The sequence below is a fragment of the Bidens hawaiensis genome, unplaced genomic scaffold, assembly GCF_021521415.1.
Source record: "Bidens hawaiensis isolate Kalapana, Puna unplaced genomic scaffold, B.hawaiensis_p1.1 tig00021346_1, whole genome shotgun sequence".
Lineage (NCBI taxonomy): Eukaryota > Viridiplantae > Streptophyta > Magnoliopsida > Asterales > Asteraceae > Bidens > Bidens hawaiensis.
This window is the reverse complement of record NW_027493306.1, coordinates 138,328-163,747: the sequence shown is the minus strand read 5'-3', so window position 1 is coordinate 163,747 and position 25,420 is coordinate 138,328. Positions and strand designations below refer to the sequence as shown.

At 41.0% G+C, this 25,420-nt stretch overlaps 1 protein-coding gene across 1 annotated transcript in view; it reads left to right on the top strand.

The window, feature by feature from the left end:
• Positions 1 to 320: 320 nt before the first annotated feature.
• LOC143563260 (uncharacterized) overlaps positions 321 to 25,420 on the top strand; it is a 136,930-nt gene continuing 111,830 nt past the window's right edge. The window contains exon 1 of the mRNA XM_077050846.1: positions 321 to 327. The gene's annotated coding sequence lies outside the window, so the exon portion shown is untranslated. The remainder of the gene's footprint in view (positions 328 to 25,420) is intronic.

Genomic DNA, 25,420 nt, shown 5'->3' with positions numbered 1-25,420 from the left:
TCTGCAATACATTGATGGACAAAGTAATCGCACGGTATGGAGTTTACCACCGACTGGCAACACCATATCACCCTCAGACTAGTGGGTAAGTAGAGGTCTCGAATCGAGGAATTAAAAGAATTCTAGAAAAACTATAGGAATTAATCGCAAAAATTGGGCAGAAAAGCTAAATGACGCTTTATGGGCCCTTAGGACAGCCTACAAAACCCCCCATAGGAACAACACCTTTCAAACTTGTTCATGGAAATGCATGTCATCTAACCATAGAACTAATACACAAAGCTTACTAGGCTCTTAGAGCAGTAAATTTTGATCTAACATCCGCCGGTAAAACCGAGAAGATCAAATTCACGAGCTCGAAGAACTAAGAGCAATGGCCTATTAAAACTCCTGGTCTTACAAAGAGAAGAATAAACATCTACACGACGCCCATTTAAAAGGAAACAAGAAATTTCAAGTTGGCAATCGTGTACTGTTATATAACACACGTTTACGTCTTTTCCCAGGAAAATTGAACTCTCGTTGGATACGTCCATACATAGTTGAATCAGTTTTTGACTATGAGATGGTCGAAATTTCAAATTCTGGCGGCCACAAGTTCAAAGATAATGGGCATCGATTAAAACCATATATCGATGGGCCATTCGAAGATGTTTTGGAGGTGGTAATCCTCCGTCAAAACCGATAAACATATAAGAAGAAGGGTCTGGCCAAGACCCTCGTTAAACTAGGCCTTCTAAATATTTTATTCAAAAAAAATGTATTAGTGTCTCAAACACAGGGGTGTGTTCTTAGAAGCACGGTCCTTTGCCACAAAGTGCGAGCCGGAATCTTCGTTGCAAAAATCTCAGTCAGACTGGTTTTTAACAGAATTTTCAGGCCAAAAGCACAGGGTCGTGCCTGACAACTGGTTGGCTATAAAAGGCACCTCTTGCCAATGCATTTCTTGCACCAACCCAAACACAAACACTCTTCCCTGAGATTACAACATGCCTACTGAGATGAGCGAAGCTATCCTCATTCCTCGTCAACCGAGGAATGAAACCCGGCACGTTTCCAAAACCGAGCTTCTAATGAAACTTCAAGAACTCGTCAAGGAACTTACCGAGATGAACCTCCTTGCAGAGATGCATCTCGTCCAACTCACCGAATCGGTGGAGAACATGAAAATGGAGCGTCGAGACATCAACGAACAACTCCAATTTCAAGTCCTTCACTTCACGTACTTCCCTCCACCCGGACCATTCGACGGAGGAGAACCTTTTGCTGGAATATAGAGATATTAGTTTTTATGTTTTCATGTGTAAACAAGTGCAATAGGCACAATGTTTTAGGACCCTTGGGCTTAAGCCGAGCAAAATATGTGTTTTTAGGAAAACCGGGCTTATCCCTTAATTGTTTCTAGGACTTTTAATTTATCGAAAAGTAATTTAGGATAATCAGACTGTTCAATTAACATGTTAAACATCATTCCAAGAATTCTGGCCCTCGCGTTTTGTTGAAATATCAAAGAAAAATTTATGTGACAAAAAGCATGGGGCCGTGCTTTTTGAAGCACGGGGGCGTGGTCACCCTAGAATCTTCAGCATGATACGCGCTGACTCCGTACACTTCTCTGAATCAATAACATTTATTCCCCTAGCTGCACGGGGCCGTGTTTCCACAAGCACTGGGACGTGCTCGACGTTACAGTCTCTATATAATGCTTGCAAAACTCACTTTCCATTCATACCAAACAAAGTTTAATGAAATTGAAAACAAAAGGATGGAATGGAGACCAGTGAGAAGGAGCAAGAATGGTGATTCTTCCTCAAACCTTGAGGAAGAAGTCATTAGGCTCCAAAGCATCGTTAGAGACCAAGTCGAAAGTAACATCCAGGCTGAAGCTCGTCTAATCGAGCTCACCAACAAAGTCAAACTGCTGAGATTTGAGAATTTCCACATCGTCGAAAGTCATAACAAAGATGTGGACTTTAAGCTCAATTATCTTAACCGGGAGATCGCAAAGCTCGACAAGAAGCTCTTCGAGCTCTTGGAATCCAAACGAGCCCCGCCACACATTCAAGACTTATTTGGGAATGGTGGTCGTTAAAAGTTCGGACTTTGTCTTGAAAGGATTTATTCTTGCTAGTTTCATGTTTTTAATGTTCGGGATTGTTATTTTGTGTAACAACTCGGTGTTACCATTTTAAGATAAACCAAAACCCGCTACCTATATTTGTACCCGTAAACCCGTGCCCATTTGATTTCTTGTACCCTAATCTATGAAGTATAAACAAAATTGATTCTATAAGATCGTTTATATGATTTAAGGTTAACAAACCGACCTATCAATTAGGTAAAAAGATTCTATATTGATCGTATACCAAAATTTGAGTAAAACTTGTCTATAGTCATTCGTATTTAGCTTCCTAAACTCAACAATAATCCAATTAAACGCATATACACCCTCTCCATAGCCCGACGCTCAAAACCCCTAAAGTTAATTTCATTTATTTCTTCCGTAGACCCTTCTGTTCGTTGCGTCCTAGTCGTCGGGTTTTGTTTATGGTTCACCAACAATCCAGCAATGTATTAGGTAATTAGTTTAGGCATTAATATAGTCTAAATCAGTATTACAATAGCCCTAACATTAAATCAACAAACTTGACCGGATTTCATCAATTGCAGTTCTAGGGTTTTATATTAATTTTGGGGCATCTGACTGTTTCTGTATATAATATATCGATTATGATTAAAACCCAACAGACTTGTTAGAACAGTTGGTTTGTGTGTGTTTGTTAAGATCTTGTGGTCGCGGGTTCGAACCCAGCCACCCGATTTTTAAGGGTTTTTATTTTCTTTATTAGTTTTATTCGTTAATTATTCTAATTAATTTTAATAAATGATAAATTAATATTAATTATTAAATAAATTTTATTTTACTAAACCGACATTTTGGAGTATATATTTTGGTCAAATCTCGTTAATATATTTCGTTGTGTGTATATATACACACACACACACACGTATATGTATGTATTATAAGTGTATTTTAATAATAATAAATCATCGTTATTTTATTTGAACCCGACACCATTATTGGTGTTTTCTTTTCATTGAACGTCTTTATAAACTTGTTTATATTAATTTTAGATAAATAAATATATATATATGTATATTTATCGTTCTTTAAAAAATGTACCAACTGCATATTAAACGTATTAATTGCATTTGTAAATTTGATTTTCGTTAAATAGTCCAAGATATATATCGTATGATATATATATATATTTTTTCGTTTATCTTAAATTAATTAATATATTACAAGTTATATTTATATATGTACACATGTATAATTGCATTATATTTAATTAAATATTATTTAAATAACCATATAATTATTCAACTCATATTTATTTAATTAAACTAATAATAATGATTTCACAATAACAAATAATCCGCAGAGATCAATCGTTTAAATCCATAATATTATAATCCTAATCATAACTCAAATCACACTGAAATCTTAATTTATTAAATCATGTTATACCATTTATAACTAAAGCTTGAATAATATTGTTTAACTAGGAATCCTTGACGGTATATCCCAAAGGGTTCATCTTTCTCATCATCATCCTCATTTGTATTTCGTTCCTCTAATAAGGTGAGTGCCACATTCCCTTCTTTTTACTCGTTTTATACTGTTTTGGGGACATATGCGTAAATTATATTTCTCATATATACTTATACACAAACTGCAACTATTGTCTTTTGTGTTAACAACTTATACCTTACTTGTTTATGTGCTTACTTACTTTATGTGAACCACATTCGGAGATGTCCAACATAATCTCATAATAGTATGATCATACGCCAGTCGTTATAGTTTTGTGCTTTTAGACGTCTCATTTATCTTTGCTCATTGGTTAAATTGCTTATCTCATTTGACTTGTTGCACAACATATTTTTTATATATACTATATGTACAATTAAACTGGTGTGTTGCTCACTCAGCAGTGTTTTGACAAAACTATCTTATTTTCAACGCATATGCATGTTACCGTGTAATGTGAAGAAATGGAAGTTAGAAGATCACTTAAGGATTTATGTTAGAAGAAAATTAAACGAGACAATATTAATTATGATTTTATATTTGTTTGATGTTTTATTTGTTTTTGGGATATTGTAATAGATATTTGTTTCGTTTGAAATTAATTTATTAGATATTGAAAGTTATAATGTGCATGATAGTAACCTTGAGAGCTGTGACAATCAGTTCACGCCCCGTCATTTCCGTCGTAGGTTGGGTGTGACATTTTGTCTTTCTTTCTATGATGTTTAATTACTTTTTATGTTTAATGAAGATTAGGACTTTCTATTGATATCTTAACCTTAATACTTAAATAAAATCAGTTAAAAATCAAACCAGCACGTTAAATAAATAACAAACAAAGAAAAACCTGACTGCTGCATGCAGCACGGTACCGTGCTTCCAAAAGCACGGGGTCATGCCCCACGCTACAGTACAGTTACGTATTTTTCTAATAAAATAACATTTTCCAACCACTTAACCCTAAAACCACTTCGTCCAAATGTTGGTGCATAAATGTCAGTAGTTCATATGTCTAATGTCTGTAATCGAGTCTGTAATATTGTTTATGTATTTGTTTGTTTAAAGCGAAGTTGTTGACAAGTTCGCTTAGGCGAACTTGTTAACCAAGCGAAGTTGTTGACAAGTTCGCCTAGGCGAACTTGTTGAACAAGCGAAGTTATGGACAACTTCGCCTGAGGCGAAGTTGTCGTGTATTTATATAGGTTACGGTTGTTCGTTTTAAGTTGGTTAAGTTACGTGTAATTCAGTGAGTCAAGTGACGTGAGGTCGAGAGTCTGTAAGTATCACGTGTTGAGTTATTAATATAACGTGTTTTTGTTCGTATCGTATTCGTGTGTTTGTGTGCTTGTGTTCTACGTCCGTAACGATCTACACAGGGATTCCGCACCTGTGTATATCGGGATATCTCGTGTGATCCGTCCAGGGAACCTACAATTGGTATCAGAGCTTTTGCTTGATTGTGTGGTTCGGGATATTCACGCGGGTGTAGAATTTGTCCCGTTTCGACTATTCACGGGACGAGTTTTTGGTGTTTTTGCTCATTCTAGCCTCCCCTAACTCAGCGAAGTTCTCCTCAAGTTCGCCTAGCTCAGCGAATTTTTCTTCAAGTTCGCCTACTTTCTAAGTTCGCTTACCCTAAGCGAAGTTATTCTCAACTTCGCCCAGTCACGCGAATTTAAGAAAGATCCAGCGAAGTTAGTACTTAAGCGAAGTTATCCTTAACTTCGCCTACAGTACTGTTCAGAGGAAATTTTTTAACTTCGCCTACTCAGAATTTTTCGGGTTTCTTAGTCTTCAAGAAGGATGTCGTCGATCAACATTTCGGAGCTTGTAAAGATGGAAGTTGAAGCGGGGTCAGCTACAAAGGCCCCAAGGTTGCTGAAGGGAACCGATTTTGTCGCGTGGAAGGATCGGTTCATACAATACGTTAAGTACCAGGATGCGAAAATGTGGGTATGCATCCAAGATGGGTATATTCCACCAGTTATGGAGTATGAGGGTCGAGACCAAATCAAGAAATACAGTAAAATGGAAGAGGATGAGAAAAAGATGTATGAAGCCGAGAGCAAGGCTCATGCTGCAATCACAATGGCTCTTCCACAGGAGATCCTCCATACGTTCAGAAAGTATACATCAGCTAGAGAGCTTTGGGAAGCTCTTGAGAACAGATTTGAGGGGAATGTAGGTATTCGGGCTTCAAAGATAAAGTTGCTCAAAACTCAATTTTCAGTCTTTAAGTACTTAAAGAACGAATCTCTTGATGATATTATCACTCGATATTATCATCTAATGACTGAATTGAGTAACTACTCCATTTCCTACCGAGAAGAAGAGATTGTGGAAAAGCTTCTCGATGCCCTCCCACCAAAATGGGAGATGTATACTGTACTGATGAGGGAAGACAAGGACTTCCCTACTTATGATCTTGAAACCACTGTCAACAAGCTCAGAACTTTTGAGCTTAATATGGTAAGAAAAGAAACATCTATGGATCAGGTTCAAGATCCAGGCATGTACGGTGCTAAAGTAAACTCCAATACAAGTTCAAAGACTGATTCTGCCGCCTACTACTCGAAGGGTGAGTCGGGTGCCAATTCTTCACAGGAGGGGCATGTGTCAGTAAACTCAAATGGGGATGTTTGCTTTGTTGCGGGTGGATCAAGTGGTACTCAACAGACAGCAAGCAAGAGTAGTGGATCTTCAAGTTCCTCAAGCAATAATTACTCTAAGATGCCAATGAGCGTCAAATCTGCTGAAGAGCAGTTTGGCCTCTATGTGTCACACCCCGGTCGTAATGGCGGAAAACCGAGGCGTGGCGACTAGGTCGTGATTGATTGAGCACAATAGTATAAAAGTCTAAATGCATAAACATAACCAAACTGTCAAATATTACATCATCCAGGTAACATGAAACAAATTGTTTTAATACAAAATATCAAGTTTCCAAACAACTCCTAGCCTAGCCTTCATCTCTCTAAGGCCTCTATCAGCTATTAGCTACTTCCTGCTTCATTTCCTGAAAACATGTAATAAAACGTCAACTACAAAAAGTAGATGAGTGAATTCATAGGTTAACTAATACTGTAGTGATAAGCCCTACACAAGCATACTAGGCTAAGTTGTAGGGGTTTATATATAGGGTGTACCATCGGCTAACCCACCACTCCTACAACTTATCCTACTATGCTTGGTATGCTTATCATCTCAACTGAATCTGCAAGAGTTTCGTATAAAGATTCCAATTATTGTTTCCATGCATGCAGGAGGAACGGTATCAAGGATATATGTATAAGATACCCAAGAATCATATGTAACCATGCCATGATGAAAAATGATAATGATGCATAATGATCACACAAGACCTGACATCGACCCCACACAAGACCACACTATGCTACTTGATTTCCTTGATGGTAACCCAAATCGATCACTTTGGGTACCATGAGAGAATTCTAAAGCGTACTTTAGTATCTCTTGGATTTCCTAATCGATCACTTAGGAGATCCTTCGGATCCTTCATCGAACACTTAAGAGATCCTTCGGATTCTTAATCGAACACTTAAGAACCCCATAGGTCACGTGTATTCTAAATCGATCACTTTAGAATCCCACATCTAGTGACGGCCTGTCTACCAATCGACCACTTGGAGATCAAACCTATGCACTATTGTGACCTATATTGCCACTGTTCACACGATCACAAGACTGACCAATGAATAATGTGTTTTCATGATAAAGTATAACGGGTACATGACTTTGATTTCCAAACGTCCAATGTTCCCTAAACGCTGAGTGATTCCCATATTTACTCCTGAATATTTGATTATGCATACACAACTTCCGAGAAAGTTAAGGTACGCGTAACCTGCCATGATTACTTGTTTTCCCAATGTTCATTGTTTGCAAAAGATTTGTCAAGTGTTTATGATAAGTAATGTTTGAATAAATGTGTTTTGTCAAAACGTGTACATTTACCATGTTTTCACCCCCAATGATTTGAAAGGCTTTAAAAGAAAAATGGGGGCTATGAACTCACCTTGTTGACTAGGTGTGGTTGCTAGGGCGGTCGGGTGCTGTCAAACGTCGATCCTCTAAGTCTAGACAAGGACATAATAAGTTAACAACGCAGTTTAAGTCTAAGAGTGTAAGCCTTACACGATCTCGAGCAAAAACTAGGTTTTAAAGACGAAACAGCTTGGTTCTGACCTGATTCGATCGAATAGGAACACATTCGATCGAATAGAAACACATTCGATCGAATAGACACACATTCGATCGAATAGAAACACATTCGATCGAATAGACACTCATTCGATCGAATAGACAGACGTTCGATCGAATACGAAGCTCATTCGGTCGAATGAGTTGGAGACCATTCGGTTGCTTTCCTATTCGGTCGACTGGACTGGTTCGATCGACACATTCGATCGAATGAACTGATTCGATCGACTGGTTCGATCGACTGGACTGATTCGATCGACTGGTTCGATCGAATGAGTCTGATTCGATTCCTTCAAGCTGGGCGACGGAGATACCCACGGGTTTTCCAGATTTTCCAGATTTTTGACCCAAAATCGAAGTTTTTGACATGGAAATGCTCGGGATTGAAAGGGGTATCGATTCCTAGTACTTTTAAACACAAAAGCTTGCATTTTGACACCAAAAATGACGGTTTTTGACCAAGAACACACTTGACACAAAAGTCGGAGTTTTTGCTCGATTCGGGGCGGGTTTTGGTTGTAAAAACGTATGATTTTCAAGAAGATCTTACCGACAACAACGATAAACAGATTGGTGGACTCGAATCTTAGATTGGATGACTTTCTCTCACTACTCTCTCTCTAGAAATGGGAGTGTTTGGGTGGGAAGTGTTGGTGGAAATGAAAGAGATGGTGTAAGAATACTTGATTTTCCGCTTAAATACTCGGGTGACTCGGGTTCGGGTTTAGGCTACCGACGGGTCAAGACTAGTCGAGTTCATAAGTTTTTAAACAAACTAAAACTTTTTCAGCAAAACTTTTATAAACCATTTTCCGAATAATTATTTAAAATCTTTTTTTTTTTTTTTTTTTTTTTTTTTTTTTTTTAAATAAGAACATTTTATTTTTCAAAAGCATAAAAATTAATATTTTCCAGGCGTAAATGTCGTTTTATAAAATAAACATTTCAAATGATAAAAGCAGATTTCTCCAATGATATGGGTTCCGAACTTATCGTCCAGAACCCCAAAGTGTATAGTTTCCGATGATTCCTTGATTTTTGTCTACCAGTCAAATTCCAGGGCGTTACATCCTCCCCAACTTAGGGGAATTTCGTCCCGAAATTTAGCTTTTTAGTATACTTGATGCATCGATGATTAAGATTACATGATCCCATGATGACCACTATGCGCCACCACTTCTAATATTCGTCTCAGGCACCACCCAAATCAAGCCGAAGGGGCTTATATATAGGGTGTACCAGCGGCTAACCCACCACTCCTTCAACCTTACTTGGGTGTTTCCTTCGACTCCTATTAGATCAATGACACACAGGACGACACACTATTTTCCACTACAAGGCATCATCCTCAAGCTTTACATCAGACATATTCATTTCGGATTGAAGGGGTTTATATATAGGGTGTACCAGCGGCTAACCCACCACTCCTTCAATCTTCCGCGAATATTACCCTCGGTAATTCTTGAATTCAATGTCTCACAGCTGCCACGCTAACTATAAGTCCCTAATTCCAGGTTTCGCTTCAGACATATTCAACTCGTGCCGAAGAGGTTTATATATAGGGTGTACCAGCGGCTAACCCACCACTTCTTCAACCTTTGTCGAATATTTCTCTACACGAACCTTGAGTTCACGACTTCTAGTTACACAATAGCATATTGCTTATACACATATACACCTGTGACCTTGATGTAATTATATTCCGGACTATAATTACGAGCTCACCTTGTATCAATGTATAAGCTCTATTGTGTGCGGCTAGAAAATTTGACACGACACCACACACATACACACAACCATGCTCCATGAATGCAAGAATGAATGACAAATTTTTGGCTTAAATAATGTATAAATTTCCCCAAAATTCATATGATTGAGTAGATATGACTTGTGCTCCCAGCATGAGCCCTGAGTAGCCAAATTTGTGGATGCAAATAAAAGAATACTTATAAGCATAATAAGGCAACACGATATTCATTGAATAACACAATTATTTGATACATGCTGCAAATGTTATATTGACTTCTAGACAATAGATTACAAGAATAGAGACTAAGAGAACAGATGAGGGTATTTCTCCTTCATTTGATCTTCGCGTTCCCATGTAAACTCGGGTCCGCGTTTGTTATTCCATCGAACATTCACAAGCGGTATGCGGCTACGCTTGGTCTTCTTGACCTCGCGATCCAAGATTTCGACGGGTTCTTCAACAAAAAGCAGATTGTCGTTAATTCGAACCTCGTCGACGGGAATGAGAAGGGCCTCGTCAACAAGACACTTCTTTAACTGCGAAACATGAAAAACATTGTGAACTCTACCGAGTTCCGGCGGCAGCTCAAGACGATAGGCAACTGGTCCGATCCTTTCAAGGATTTTGAATGGTCCAACATACCTAGGAGCGAACTTTCCCTTCTTCCCGAAACGGACTACGCCCTTCCAGGGGGAAACTTTCAGCAGAACACGGTCACCAACTTGAAACTCGAGTGGCTTGCGTCGTTTGTCTGCGTAGTACTTATGCCGACAACGGGCGTCTTTGAGTCGCTGTTGAATGATAGCGATTTGATCGGTTGTTTCCTGTATTAGTTCCGGGCCGATGATCTGTGAATCCCCGGTCTCGGACCAGCACAAGGGTGAGCGACACTTGCGACCGTAAAGAGCTTCAAACGGCGCGCATTTAATAGAAGAGTGGTAACTATTGTTGTAAGAAAATTCTGCCAGCGGCAGATGAGCTTCCCAACTATTACCGAATTCAAGGATACAAGCTCTCAACATGTCCTCTAGGGTTTGCATGGTCCTCTCGCTCTGCCCATCAGTTTCTGGATGATAGGAAGAGCTAAGCTTCACACTTGTCCCAAAGGCCTTTTGCAAAGATTTCCAGAACCTGGAAGAAAAACTGCTGTCGCGATCAGACGTAATGCCCTTAGGCACACCATGACGGGAAACGATCTCACGAATGAATATCCGCGCCAACTTTTCCGTAGTGTAGTCCTCACGAACCGGGATAAAGTGAGCGGATTTAGTTAGAATGTCCACAATAACCCAAATTGAGTCATGACCGCTAGGCGTCCGCGGTAGCTTGGTGATGAAATCCATAGCTAACTCTTCCCACTTCCACTGAGGAATAATAGGTTGCTGAAGCAGCCCAGACGGCCTTCGATGCTCTGTCTTGACTCGCGAACAAGTCAAACATCTCATCACGTATAAAGCGATGTCTTTCTTCATCCCGGGCCACCAATAATGAGGTTTAAGATCTTGATACATTTTGCTGCTGCCGGGATGAATCGAGTATCTGGACTTGTGGGCTTCACTTAGAATAAGCGTTCGAAGAGGCTCAGAGTTTGGGATCCATGCTCGATCAAGAAAATAGAGGATGCCGTCCAACTTGGTTTCGAATTTCTGTTCGGCTCCACACGACAAAACGCCCTTGAGATCTCCATTCACAAGCGCCTGATTCTGAGCTTCGCGAATTAAGGAGGGAAGATTGGATTGAATTCGAATAGAGTGCAGCTGGGTCCTTTCTTTACGACTCAATACGTCAGCCACCACATTAGCCTTTCCCGGGTGGTAGCGGATTTCACAATCGTAATCGCTGAGAAGTTCGACCCAGCGTCGCTGCCTCATGTTCAACTCTTTCTGATGGAGGATGAGCTGTAAGCTCTAGTGGTCGGTATAGATGACACACTTCGTGCCGTACAGGTAGTGTCTCCAGATTTTTAAGGCAAACACCACAGCACCCAACTCGAGGTCATGCGTGGCGTAGTTCATTTCGTGCACCTTGAGTTGTCGAGAAGCGTAAGCGATGACCTTCCCTCGTTGCATTAAAACGCAACCGAGGCCTTGATTTGAAGCATCGCAATAAACGGTAAAGTCATCGTCACCTTCCGGAAGCGATAGAATCGGTGCACGGCAAAGTTTATTCTTCAGAGTTTGGAAGGCTTCCTCTTGATCTCGTCCCCACACGAAGGGTTCTCCCTTCTGAGTCAGAGTGGTCAAAGGCAAGGCAATCCTGGAGAAGTTTGAGATAAATCGGCGGTAGTAACCAGCCAATCCAAGAAATGAACGGATTTCGGTAGGTGTTTTAGGCGCTACCCAATTTCTGATGGCTTCTACCTTGGCAGGGTCGACGTGTATGCCGTCGACATTGATAACATGTCCCAAGAATTGAACTTCCTTTAGCCAAAATTCGCACTTGGAGAGCTTGGCATATAGTTGTTCCTTCCTGAGAAGCTCCAAAATAAGCCTGAGATGAAGCTCATGATCGGTCCTCGAACGAGAATAAATGAGAATATCGTCTATGAAAACAATGACAAACTGGTCGAGATATGGACGGCAAACGCGATTCATCAGATCCATGAAAATGGCGGGGGCATTGGTCATTCCAAAAGGCATAACCATGAACCCGTAATGACCGTAACGAGTTCGGAACGCAGATCGATCTTAGAGAAAAACGTAGCACCCTGAAGCTGATCAAAGAGATCATCAATTCTCGGTAACGGGTACCGGTTTTTGATGGTCAGTTTATTAAGCTCCCGATAGTCAATGCACATACGGAAAGTCCCATCCTTCTTTTTGACGAAGAGTACTGGGGCTCCCCATGGAGACGAGCTAGGGCGAATGAATCCCTTGCCAAGAAGTTCTTGAAGCTGATTCGATAATTCTTGAAGTTCCAGCGGAGCTAGACGATAAGGAGACTTAGCAACAGGGAGAGCACCAGGAATGAGATCGATACGAAATTCCACCTGCCTGCTAGGAGGAAGTCCAGGCAGCTCATAGGGAAAAACATCAGAAAATTCACGCACGACAGGGAAGTCCTGCAGTCTCTTGACTTTGGATTCCTTGAGAGTAACACGGGCTAGAAATGCGGGATACTTCTTTTGAAGGTACCGACTGGCTTTTAAGCAAGAAACGATTCTTAGGCATCCACCCGACCTATCCCCTTGAATGGTTAGAATTTCACCAGAAGACAGAGGGATACGAATAAGTTTCTCGGCGCAGATTACTTCCGCGCGATTGCTAGACAGCCAGTCCATTCCCACAACTAGATCGAAGCTTCCAAGACGAAAAGGTATAAGGTCAATACTGAACGATGTGGTGACAAGAGTAAGGGTGCAATATCGAATGACAGACCTCACTTGTGTGGACTCTCCACTAGCAAGTTCAACAACCAAGGCAGGTTCCAACTCGGAAATTTTTAATTTCAGCAAAGGAACCAATTCGCAAGAGACAAAACTCCTATCAGCTCCTGTATCAAATAGGACAGACACCCAATTGTTGTTAAGAGTAAACGTACCAGTAATAACATCGGGGTTTTGGCGTGCTTCGGCAGCTCCAATGGTGAAGGCCCTCCCGCGAGCCGGAGGAACGTTGGTGACGCGAGGGCATCGATTTCTGTAATGGTCCATCGCGCCACACTCGAAGCAGCCTCGAGCAGGGTTAGGCTGAGGGTTAGCATTCCCCACAGCCAATTGGTTGCCAGGACTCCTGCAGCGCTCCACCAGGTGTCCGAATCGTCCACAATTTGTGCACTTGCGGCACAACTCACTTGTTGGGTGATGATAAGAACATAAGTTGCACTTGGGATGCGGCCCAGTATATTCCTTTCTCGGTCTTCCCTGAACTGTTGCGGCTGAAACGGGGGCCATGGAGTTGATAGGCGTAGCACCAGTGATCGCAGTTAAGTAGGTCGCTTTCCGCTTCCTATTGTTCCCCTTTTTCGCTTTCCCATCGGAAGATTTGCCCTTATCCTGATGCAAAACACCGGACCTGAGCTGTTCCCTGGTCAAACGGGCAGTGAGATCGATCACTGCCTTAAGTGTAGTGGGGTCAACTGCAACCGCAATGCCCCTCATAGAGTCCGGAAGACCGCTGATGTATTGCTCGACAGCGCGTGAAGCTGGGGTAACCATGTGGGGCACCAATAGGGAGAGTTCATGAAATCTCTCCGTGTACTTCATGTGATCGGCGCCCTTCATCGTGTGCGCCCTAAACTCAGCCTCCAATTTCTGGAGTTCGGTTCTCGGAACGAACTCCTGCGTGACTAGCTCAACAAACTCGGCCCAGGGCAAGGCTAAGACCGCGTCTCGCCCCCTGGTTCTAATCTCGATATTCCACCACGTGAGAGCCCGTTTGTGGAACATACTCGCCGCGAATTTGACCCTGAGTTCATCCGGGCAAGAGCACATGTTGAATGAAGCTTCGACTTTCTCGAACCACTGGAGAAGACCAGCAGCTCCCTCGGATCCTTTAAAGCTCGTAGGCCCAGTGTTAGTAAAAGCCTTATAGAGCCTGTCGGCCTGAAGAGTAGGATTCGGTTCTGGGGCTTGTGGCGCACCCGAGGTTCCTTCTTGCCTTAGGTTGTTAACCAGACCCGGAAGAACTGCTGCAATTTGCTGCGCTATGATGGCAGCGAGGTCAGCAGGGTCAGCATTAACGGACGAGCGACGAGGAGGCATTCAGAAAAAGAAAAAGAACGCGCAAGAATGATACCGGGAATAAGAATAACAGGATAAGGAATAGCCAAAGAATACATCGCTACGATAGACACAATTAAAGATGCAGCACATAAGCACATAGCAAGCACATAAGTGTGGGCGTGTGATAGTGATGCATGAATTATCTAGAGTTAAGGGTCCTAGGTTATAGTCTAGGTCGGTTTCCTAATTCCCTATAACCATTGGCTCTGATACCAATCTGTCACACCCCGGTCGTAATGGCGGAAAACCGAGGCGTGGCGACTAGGTCGTGATTGATTGAGCACAATAGTATAAAAGTCTAAATGCATAAACATAACCAAACTGTCAAATATTACATCATCCAGGTAACATGAAACAAATTGTTTTAATACAAAATATCAAGTTTCCAAACAACTCCTAGCCTAGCCTTCATCTCTCTAAGGCCTCTATCAGCTATTAGCTACTTCCTGCTTCATTTCCTGAAAACATGTAATAAAACGTCAACTACAAAAAGTAGATGAGTGAATTCATAGGTTAACTAATACTGTAGTGATAAGCCCTACACAAGCATACTAGGCTAAGTTGTAGGGGTTTATATATAGGGTGTACCATCGGCTAACCCACCACTCCTACAACTTATCCTACTATGCTTGGTATGCTTATCATCTCAACTGAATCTGCAAGAGTTTCGTATAAAGATTCCAATTATTGTTTCCATGCATGCAGGAGGAACGGTATCAAGGATATATGTATAAGATACCCAAGAATCATATGTAACCATGCCATGATGAAAAATGATAATGATGCATAATGATCACACAAGACCTGACATCGACCCCACACAAGACCACACTATGCTACTTGATTTCCTTGATGGTAACCCAAATCGATCACTTTGGGTACCATGAGAGAATTCTAAAGCGTACTTTAGTATCTCTTGGATTTCCTAATCGATCACTTAGGAGATCCTTCGGATCCTTCATCGAACACTTAAGAGATCCTTCGGATTCTTAATCGAACACTTAAGAACCCCATAGGTCACGTGTATTCTAAATCGATCACTTTAGAATCCCACATCTAGTGACGGCCTGTCTACCAATCGACCACTTGGAGATCAAACCTATGCACTATTGTGACCTATATTGCCACTGTTCACACGATCACAAGACTGACCAATGAATAATGTGTTTTCATGATAAAGTATAACGGGTACATGACTTTGATTTCCAAACGTCCAATGTTCCCTAAACGCTGAGTGATTCCCATATTTACTCCTGAATATTTGATTATGCATACACAACTTCCGAGAAAGTTAAGGTACGCGTAACCTGCCATGATTACTTGTTTTCCCAATGTTCATTGTTTGCAAAAGATTTGTCAAGTGTTTATGATAAGTAATGTTTGAATAAATGTGTTTTGTCAAAACGTGTACATTTACCATGTTTTCACCCCCAATGATTTGAAAGGCTTTAAAAGAAAAATGGGGGCTATGAACTCACCTTGTTGACTAGGTGTGGTTGCTAGGGCGGTCGGGTGCTGTCAAACGTCGATCCTCTAAGTCTAGACAAGGACATAATAAGTTAACAACGCAGTTTAAGTCTAAGAGTGTAAGCCTTACACGATCTCGAGCAAAAACTAGGTTTTAAAGACGAAACAGCTTGGTTCTGACCTGATTCGATCGAATAGGAACACATTCGATCGAATAGAAACACATTCGATCGAATAGACACACATTCGATCGAATAGAAACACATTCGATCGAATAGACACTCATTCGATCGAATAGACAGACGTTCGATCGAATACGAAGCTCATTCGGTCGAATGAGTTGGAGACCATTCGGTTGCTTTCCTATTCGGTCGACTGGACTGGTTCGATCGACACATTCGATCGAATGAACTGATTCGATCGACTGGTTCGATCGACTGGACTGATTCGATCGACTGGTTCGATCGAATGAGTCTGATTCGATTCCTTCAAGCTGGGCGACGGAGATACCCACGGGTTTTCCAGATTTTCCAGATTTTTGACCCAAAATCGAAGTTTTTGACATGGAAATGCTCGGGATTGAAAGGGGTATCGATTCCTAGTACTTTTAAACACAAAAGCTTGCATTTTGACACCAAAAATGACGGTTTTTGACCAAGAACACACTTGACACAAAAGTCGGAGTTTTTGCTCGATTCGGGGCGGGTTTTGGTTGTAAAAACGTATGATTTTCAAGAAGATCTTACCGACAACAACGATAAACAGATTGGTGGACTCGAATCTTAGATTGGATGACTTTCTCTCACTACTCTCTCTCTAGAAATGGGAGTGTTTGGGTGGGAAGTGTTGGTGGAAATGAAAGAGATGGTGTAAGAATACTTGATTTTCCGCTTAAATACTCGGGTGACTCGGGTTCGGGTTTAGGCTACCGACGGGTCAAGACTAGTCGAGTTCATAAGTTTTTAAACAAACTAAAACTTTTTCAGCAAAACTTTTATAAACCATTTTCCGAATAATTATTTAAAATCTTTTTTTTTTTTTTTTTTTTTTTTTTTTAAATAAGAACATTTTATTTTTCAAAAGCATAAAAATTAATATTTTCCAGGCGTAAATGTCGTTTTATAAAATAAACATTTCAAATGATAAAAGCAGATTTCTCCAATGATATGGGTTCCGAACTTATCGTCCAGAACCCCAAAGTGTATAGTTTCCGATGATTCCTTGATTTTTGTCTACCAGTCAAATTCCAGGGCGTTACACTATGCTTCGTTTATTGCTTCATATGAAAACTATATTCAAGGAAAGGTGGTTGATCCAGCGATGCTGGATGAAGACTATGACCAGATCGATGCTGATGATCTGGAGGAAATGGATTTACAATGGCAGATGGCCATGATAGTGAGGAGAGTGAAGAAGTTTATGAGAAAGACGGGGAGAAAGTTTGTTGGTGGCAGGCCAGGGTTCGATAAGTCTAAGGTGAGGTGCTATAACTGTCAACAAAACGGGCACTTTGCCAAAGAGTGCAGAAACGAGCGAGTTGAACGTGGTCTAGGCCGGTCTGCACAGCACACTGGGAGTAGTAAAGAAGTCAATGCCATGATGTCCAGAGAAGCAGGTGAATACAACTGGAACCTGCATTAGAATGAAACTAGTGAGCAGGCAAATATGGCTAAGGTTGAGAATGAAGAATGTGAGAAGATTACCGGAGAAGAGAAAGCTACTGGTAAGGAAAAAGCTTTCATGGCAGATAACGAGGATCAACTCTCCGATGTAAGTTCTAAACCTATTTGTACTAAATGTGAGAATTTGTCTGAGCAACTTGCTACCATAACTGATCAGTATGTTCGTTTAGATGCTGAATTTAAAACTCTTAAAGAAGATCATCACTTTATGAAAGCAAGAGAAAACAGTTACAAAGTTAAAATAAAAGCGTGTGAAAAAGATGTTAAAAGCTTAAAAACAAAACTTGCTGAAAAAATTGAAGTAATTGATCTAAGTTATGAGGTTTTAGAAGAAAAGACTAAACTGATTGCTGAACGAGAAAAGCAGATTGCTGACCACCAGGTGAAAGTGGTGGAACTGAACCGAAAACTTGAGCAGTTCAGAAATTCCTCAGCTATTCTTGATCACCTTGTTAGTGATCAAGGTACCTCTACGAAGAGAGGAGGAATTGGTTATCACGAGGTTCCACCACCTTATAACCACAATTACACTTTTAACCCTAGTGTTCAGAAATCAGTTGATTTTGAAGTTCCTCAGACAGTTCCAATCAAGGTTACGAGTAAAGAACCAAGTGTTAGTAGTGGCGAAACGAGTTCGCCTGTTTCAAGTGTGAAAATTTCTGTTACGAGTCCAGTCTCATCAGATTCGGATAAGTTGTCCGAATCGGGTAAGACAAAAGAGAAGGTAGTGTTACCCACTGGTGGAGAAAAAGATAAAACCTATAAAAAGAGTACTCCACTCAACCCGTACGTCCCACCTTATGTGAGACGAACGGCCGGTAACACAGCCTCGACATCCAAAACAACCTTTGAAAAGAAAATGGAGCATAGGTGTTGTTTTAGGTGTAATAAGTTAGGACATCTTGTTGCAGATTGCCCTCTGACACCGAAATTCAGAGGTGTGAGGCCTATTAAAACTGAGCGTAAGCCAAATGGTAATTTTAATACTGCTAAAAATGAAAACCCTTCAAAGTTCCGAAATGTAACTAATTCAGGTTTTCACAGAAACAAACCTCAGTTTAACAATGCTATTAACCAAACCGTGAGATATAATACTTTCAATATACATAGGTTTGGAAGGCCTCACACTCAATTTCCAAGGAGATTTCCTAATAGGACTGACAGGAATTATCCAGATGCTAACTTTGGAAAGCAGAAGTACGGGATATATAGATCCAAGACCAATTGGTCTTGGGTCCCTAGATTCTAATCCTTTGCTTTATTGTGCAGGAACAGTTGAACAGGGCTGCCCACAGTCTTTGGATTGTAGATAGCGGCTGTTCCCGGCACATGACGGGTAACAAATACTTGTTGCACGACTTAAAACCTGTTCAAGGAGCGAGAGTTAGCTTTGCCGGTGAAAGTGGAGGCAGAATTACTGGAAGAGGAACGGTGTCCAATGGAAAAATGACTCTTGAGAATGTGAACTTTGTAGAAGAGTTGAAGCACAATCTGCTGAGTGTGTCGCAGATTTGTGATAAGGAGTACACTGTTCATTTCACGAAGAATGAGGCGATCGTGTTGAAGCCTGGTTTTCAGATACCAGACGAGTGGATAGTGATGAAAGCTCCACGTGATACAAATACTTATGTGATGGATATGAGGTCTACTGAAATGGCCACGGAAGAATCATGTTTAATGACGAAAGCAAGCGAATCGGAATCCGAACTGTGGCACAGGAGGATGGGGCACATTCATCTTCGGAAGATGAACCACATTGTCAGGAATGGACTTGTGATGGGCGTTCCCTTGAAAAGTTTTAACTTTGAAGACAAATGTATTGCATGCAAGAAGGGAAAGCAACACAAGAAATCCCATCTCACCAAGAAGGTCAACTCTATTGCCAGTACTCTAGAACTGCTTCACATGGATCTCTTCGGTCCCGTGAATGTAAAAAGTCTAGGAGGTACTTCTTACTGCTTGGTGATCACTGATGACTACTCGCGATATTCGTGGGTATATTTTCTGAAATCGAAAGATGAGACGGCTCAAATGGTGAAGAATTTGATTACCAAAGTTGAGAACGTCATGGGTAAAACAGTGAAGTTCATCAGAAGTGACAATGGAACGGAGTTCAAGAATTTTGAAATGGAGATCTTCTGTCTTCAGAAAGGAATTGAACACCAATACAGCGCTCCGTATACTCCGCAACAGAATGGAGTGGCTGAAAGGAAGAACCGAACTTTAATTGAAGGAGCCAGAACTATGCTAGCAGATTCGAAGCTTCCTGTGATGTTCTGGGCTGAAGCAGTTGCTACAGCCTGCTATGTTCTGAATAGAGTGTTAACCGTTAAGAGACTTGGTAAAACGTGTTACGAGCTTATGCATGGAAGGAAGCCCAACTTGAGTGGTCTTGAACCATTCGGGTCCCCTTGTTCGATCTTGAAGACAAATTCTAAATTTGGCGAAGTAGCCGATGAAGGAATCTTAGTCGGTTATGTTGTTGGTACTCCCAACAGACGTGTCTTCAATACTTCGACCTGCAAGGTGGAGGTGGTGTGTAACACCGACATCACAAGTTACCAACCGCCAAAACCAAGCAATGGACCTGCTGAGCTTTTCGACTATGTTAAGCTTTTTAAGTCTTTTAACATACCGGAGTTGGAAATTTCTGAAGAAGAAGAAGAAAGTGTTGCGACGAAGATGATACTCGATGAGGAAGAAAATCTATTGCAAAGACAGCTGATTGATAAATGTCAACCTTCCTCATCAAACACTATCGGTACCCCTGCTGCCTCAGCTGAAGAAGAATTTATCAATCCTTTTCACTCTCAGCATGAAACAACCATTGACGAGATCTCTTCTAATTTGGAAGATAATTTGCATGTCGGTTCTGTTCCGACCACGAGAATTCATAAAGATCACCCTTTGGATAATGTGATTGGTGATGTGTCCTCAGGTGTACAAACGAGAAGTAGCTTGAATGAACACACCTGTGTTTATACAAGCATTAAGGAGACAGGAATAATCAATGAATGCCTGTACACCTGCTTTATAAGCCAGATTGAACCGAAGAATTATCAAATGGCTTTAAAGGACAGCTCGTGGGTCGAGGCCATGCAAGAAGAGTTGGCTCAATTCGAGAAGATGGAAGTTTGGACTTTGGTTGAGAAACCAAAGAATGTGCATGCGATAGGCACAAAATGGGTGTTTAAGTGCAAGAGAGATGATAAGGGGATTATTATAAGAAAGAAGGCGAGGCTAGTCGTTAAAGGTTTTAATCAACAAGAGGGGATTGATTATAACGAAGTGTTCGCTCCTGTCGCCAGGTTGGAAGACATAAGATTGTTTTTAGCGTTTGCTGCTTATGAAAAGATGAAGGTGTTTCAGCTAGATGTGAAGAGTGCGTTTTTGAATGGGAAAGTTGATGAGGTTGTGTATGTTGAGCAACCTCCGGGTTTTCCTGACCCAGACTTTCCAGATCACGTGTACAGGTTGAGCAAGGCGTTGTATGGATTACATCAGGCACCTCGTGCCTGGTATTCAACTTTATCGGATTACTTGCTCGAGAATGGTTTTGAAAGAGGGAAAATTGATAGCACGTTGTTCTTCAAAAGAGATGGAAGCGACTTCCTGCTGGTACAAGTCTACGTGGATGACATTATATTTGCTGCGTCAAAAGTCTCCATGTGTCAAGAGTTTGAAGCCGTCATGAAGAAAATGTTTGAAATGAGTGCTATGGGTGAACTAACTTTCTTTCTAGGATTGCAGGTTGATCAGAAGAAGGACGGGATGTTCATTCATCAGACGAAGTATGTTCAGGATGTGCTCAAGCGCTTCAAGATGGAGGACAGTTCTCCATATGATACTCCAATCTGCGTCAATCACAAATTGGGTGCTGAAGTAGACGGTGATGCAGATGTGGACCCAACTCAATATCGGGCAATAATAGGTTCTATAATGTACTTAACTGCATCTAGGCCTGATATAATGTTTGCTGTTTGTCTTTGTGCACGTTTTCAGGCAAATCCAAAAGAATCTCATTTGAAAGGTGCAAAGAGGATACTGCGGTATCTCAAGGGCAAGCCGAAGCTGGGGTTGTGGTACCCGAGAGGAGGAGACTTGGAGCTAGTCGCTTACACAGATTCTGATTATGGAGGGTGCAATCAGAGTCGGAAGTCAACAACTGGAGGATGTCAGTTTCTTGGTGGCAGATTGGTGTCGTGGCAGTGCAAGAAGCAGACTTTAGTCGCAATTTCAACCTGTGAGGCAGAATACATGGCAGCATCCAACTGCTGCTCTCAGGTTCTTTGGATACAACAACAGTTGCGCGACTATGGTCTGAATTTCTTACTTACTCCTATTTGCATTGATAACACAGCTGCTATCTCAGTAACTAACAATCCCGTGAAACATAGTAAAACTAAACATATTGACATACGTCATCATTATATACGGGATTGTGCTGAGAAGAAATTGATTGTGCTTGAAAAGGTGGATACGCTTGATAATTTCGCTGATTTATATACTAAAGCGTTTGACAAATCCAGATTTCAAAACCTTATTGAACTGAATGGGATGATCAATCCCGAGTAACCATGCTTTTCTTGTGATATTTAAAAAAAAAAAAAACAAAAAAAAACAAAACAATGTCACTAATCGCTTAAAAATATGTCGGTTACATCAGTTTGAAGGACTTGTCTTCGGATATGTTTTGGTCCTCATTTTCTACTTGTAGATTTTGAGGATAGCCATTAACCAGATTACTGATAGTGACCGGGGCGGTTTATGATGAGTTTTTCATTCTTTCGCTTAAAATTAGTCGATCATACTTAGTTAGAAGGACACATACTAGTATGTGGTCAGTCCAGCTGATCCATTGGATCTTCGGGATAGCCGTTTACCTGGAGACTTTGTTTTGGTCGGGGCGATTAATGTTAAAATTTTGAAAGAAAGGGGAAATGAAATTATTTTTCAAGTCTGTTACTTCGTAAGAAGTTCGTTAGCTATGTTTAACAGAAAATTGATCCAACCTTGGAAAATGATAGATATACTAACTTTGTGTGCTTAACTAGTGAAGTTATTAGGCTTAAAAAGCTTTAGGACAGTCATTGTATGTCAAGGTAACTTTTTATGGTGCGTAAAAGTAGACGTGATACAAACTAAATCTACTTGATTTTACGTGGAAACTCCTTAAGAGTTTTGCATGTCTTCATATATATCTTTCCGAATGATAGGCAGAAAAGCGATTACCCAGTCATACACGAGCCCATGTGTGTTCTGATTCCCGTGAAGATAGCGTCTCAAGATACTGCAGTGATCCAGATTCGGGACTTGCAGTTAATTTCTACTTTGAAGTCTATGTTTATTCGAAAAATATATATATATATATATATATATATATATATATATATATATATATATTTGGAGTTATTGAAACATTTTAGAGATGACAAAATATCAAGACTTCTCAATCTTAGAGTAAGAAGAAGAACGGGAACCAGAAGAAGAGTACTTACAACTTAATCAGACACTATGGGTCGAGGTCAATTCGGGGTGACTTGGGGAAAGCCAAATACGCTTTGAGGATAGATAGGAGGCATCAATATTTCTGAGTTGTTGCCCACTTAAATTTTGAGGCTTAATTGAATCTAACTCGTATCACAGAAACGATGAAAACCATCTTAAGTTATTTACCTGCTTACAACCTGTCTCTTTATGTCATAATACAGCTAAACACGGATCTATGTGACAGTCACATACTTAGTATGATTCCTGTTCGGATCTTTTCTAAAACGTAGAAGTCCCTATTGAGACTGAAATTTGATCCCTTATACTTTAAACTTTAAACTTTTTGTACTTAGATAGTTTTATGATTTTTTAACTGGTTACTTAGAATTGATCATGTCATTTATTTCTTAAAGGGAAGTTTTAAAGAGTTAATTGAAAAATGTTCAAATTATAAGGTTTGATTTGGTAAATATAGGCGATGTTGTTAAACAGGCGAAGTTGTAAATAACTTCGCCTAGGCGAAGTTATCCGTAACTTCGCCTGTATAACCCAGACCCTATATAAGGATGTTCAATCGTCAAACTGTTCATCACTTTTCAAAAAAACAGCGAACTTATCCGGCGAACTTACTTGATTATCCGGCGAACTTATCATCATTCAGTTTACTTGTTCTTATTTCCCAGTTTCCGTTACGTTTCAAGGTTCGTGATGCCATTACATCGTATATTCATTGTTCTTCAATGATAATCAGTGGTCGTTTCGACCCGATTATGAACCTCGAACCGTCGGACCTTCAAATCGGTCTTTCAAAACTTGCTGTTACGTGTTAATAACTATACTGATCGTCAACATGTCTTAAAAAGCTTGGTTTAAGGGTCCTTAATCGTCTAAACTAGCCGAAACATCAGATTTACGATGTTTGCATTAACCTTACTGTCGCCGTTTCAGATTCAGGCGAAGTTAGGGTTTAGGCGAAGTTATCCGTAACTTCGCCTGAAGCTTAAGTTCGCCTGAGGCGAAGTTATCCGTAACTTCGCCTGAAACTTAAATTCGCCTGAGGCGATGTTGTGATGAGGCGAAGTTAACATTAACTTCGCCTAGATCATTTTTACTTAATATTAATTAGACGAACTTAAAGCTGACGCGAAGTTGTTCCCAACTTCGCCTCATCTTTAACTTCGCCTATACAGAGTTTATCACAACTTCGCTCATGGTAACCAGCGAACTTGTGTTATTCATTAACGTTTATCTAACTTGGTTAGTTTGTTGCAGATATGGCTGCGGTAGCTGGTGCTGGAGGTGCAGGAGGAGACGATGGTGATAACCAACGTCAATTTTTTCCGGGTCACAATATGTACATCACCCTTGACCCGGAAGCGAGCGGCGTTGAGGATTACCGCGAGATTATTACTTTCCTCATACCCTCGAGGATTTTTCATGCCATCACAAACACTCTGCCGATATCCTTACCAAATATCGAAGACTTTTGGCAGACGGTCGAATACGACTGTCGTGTTGAGCCCCCGGTCATGCGAGCGACTGTGAACAATCAACAAGTTCAGTTCAATTCTGAACAGATTCGGGTGGCATTACGGTTTGGAGAAGAGACGAGGGACGACCCAACTGAGTTTGTGGCTCCGTTTCGTGATGGAGCGTTTCTCCGAATGGGCTATTCTTATCCATTAGGCGATTCACAGAGACGGAAGGGTTTTCTACTTGGTCAGTGGTGCTTCCTTATGCACGTCATGATAGTTTGCATGTCAGGAAGGAAGGCGGGCAGTGACGGTATGGGTGCGACCATGCAGTCCGCAATGACTGCACTGACTTACAATAAACGCTATAGTTTTAGTCAGATGGTCTTTTACGAGATTGACAGACAGAGAAGGGCGATGGCTCGGGAGCGGTTCATTATGTACCCACGTTTTATCCAGATGATATTGAACCATGTGGCTCCGAATCTACCTCAGAGACGCCCGATCAGATACGTGGAATCTGTGAGCAAACGTATCTTTGCTCAATGCCGCACTTCGAGTGCGAGGAGCAACCCTGAACGTCGTCCAAGGCATACTCCACTGTTTGGGTTTTTAATCAACCCAGAGTATGTTCCTGCTGGTGGGGACGAGTTCAGAGATCCTCAACCGCGACAGGCAAGAGCAACTCAAGCTGCACCTGCTGTACCTGTTGTGTCGGCTGCAAAGGATATAGATCTTGATGCTGTTTTTGGAGGTCAAGGTTATTTCGAAATGGATCAAGTTGAAGAGGTGCAGGTCTCTGCTGCACAGAGTTCGGGTGTGAGTGTTACTAGAGCAGCAACGTCGATGGCTGACTCAGATTTGGATGAGATCATGAATGAGGGGAGACGGTTGATGGTGTCTCGAGAGAGAACGTTTGGGAAGAGAAAGAGAACGGAGGATGATGATGAGTCAGAAGAGGAAGAAGATATACATAAGCTGATAAGAAGATCAAGACGGGAAAGGACATGTGCTGGTATG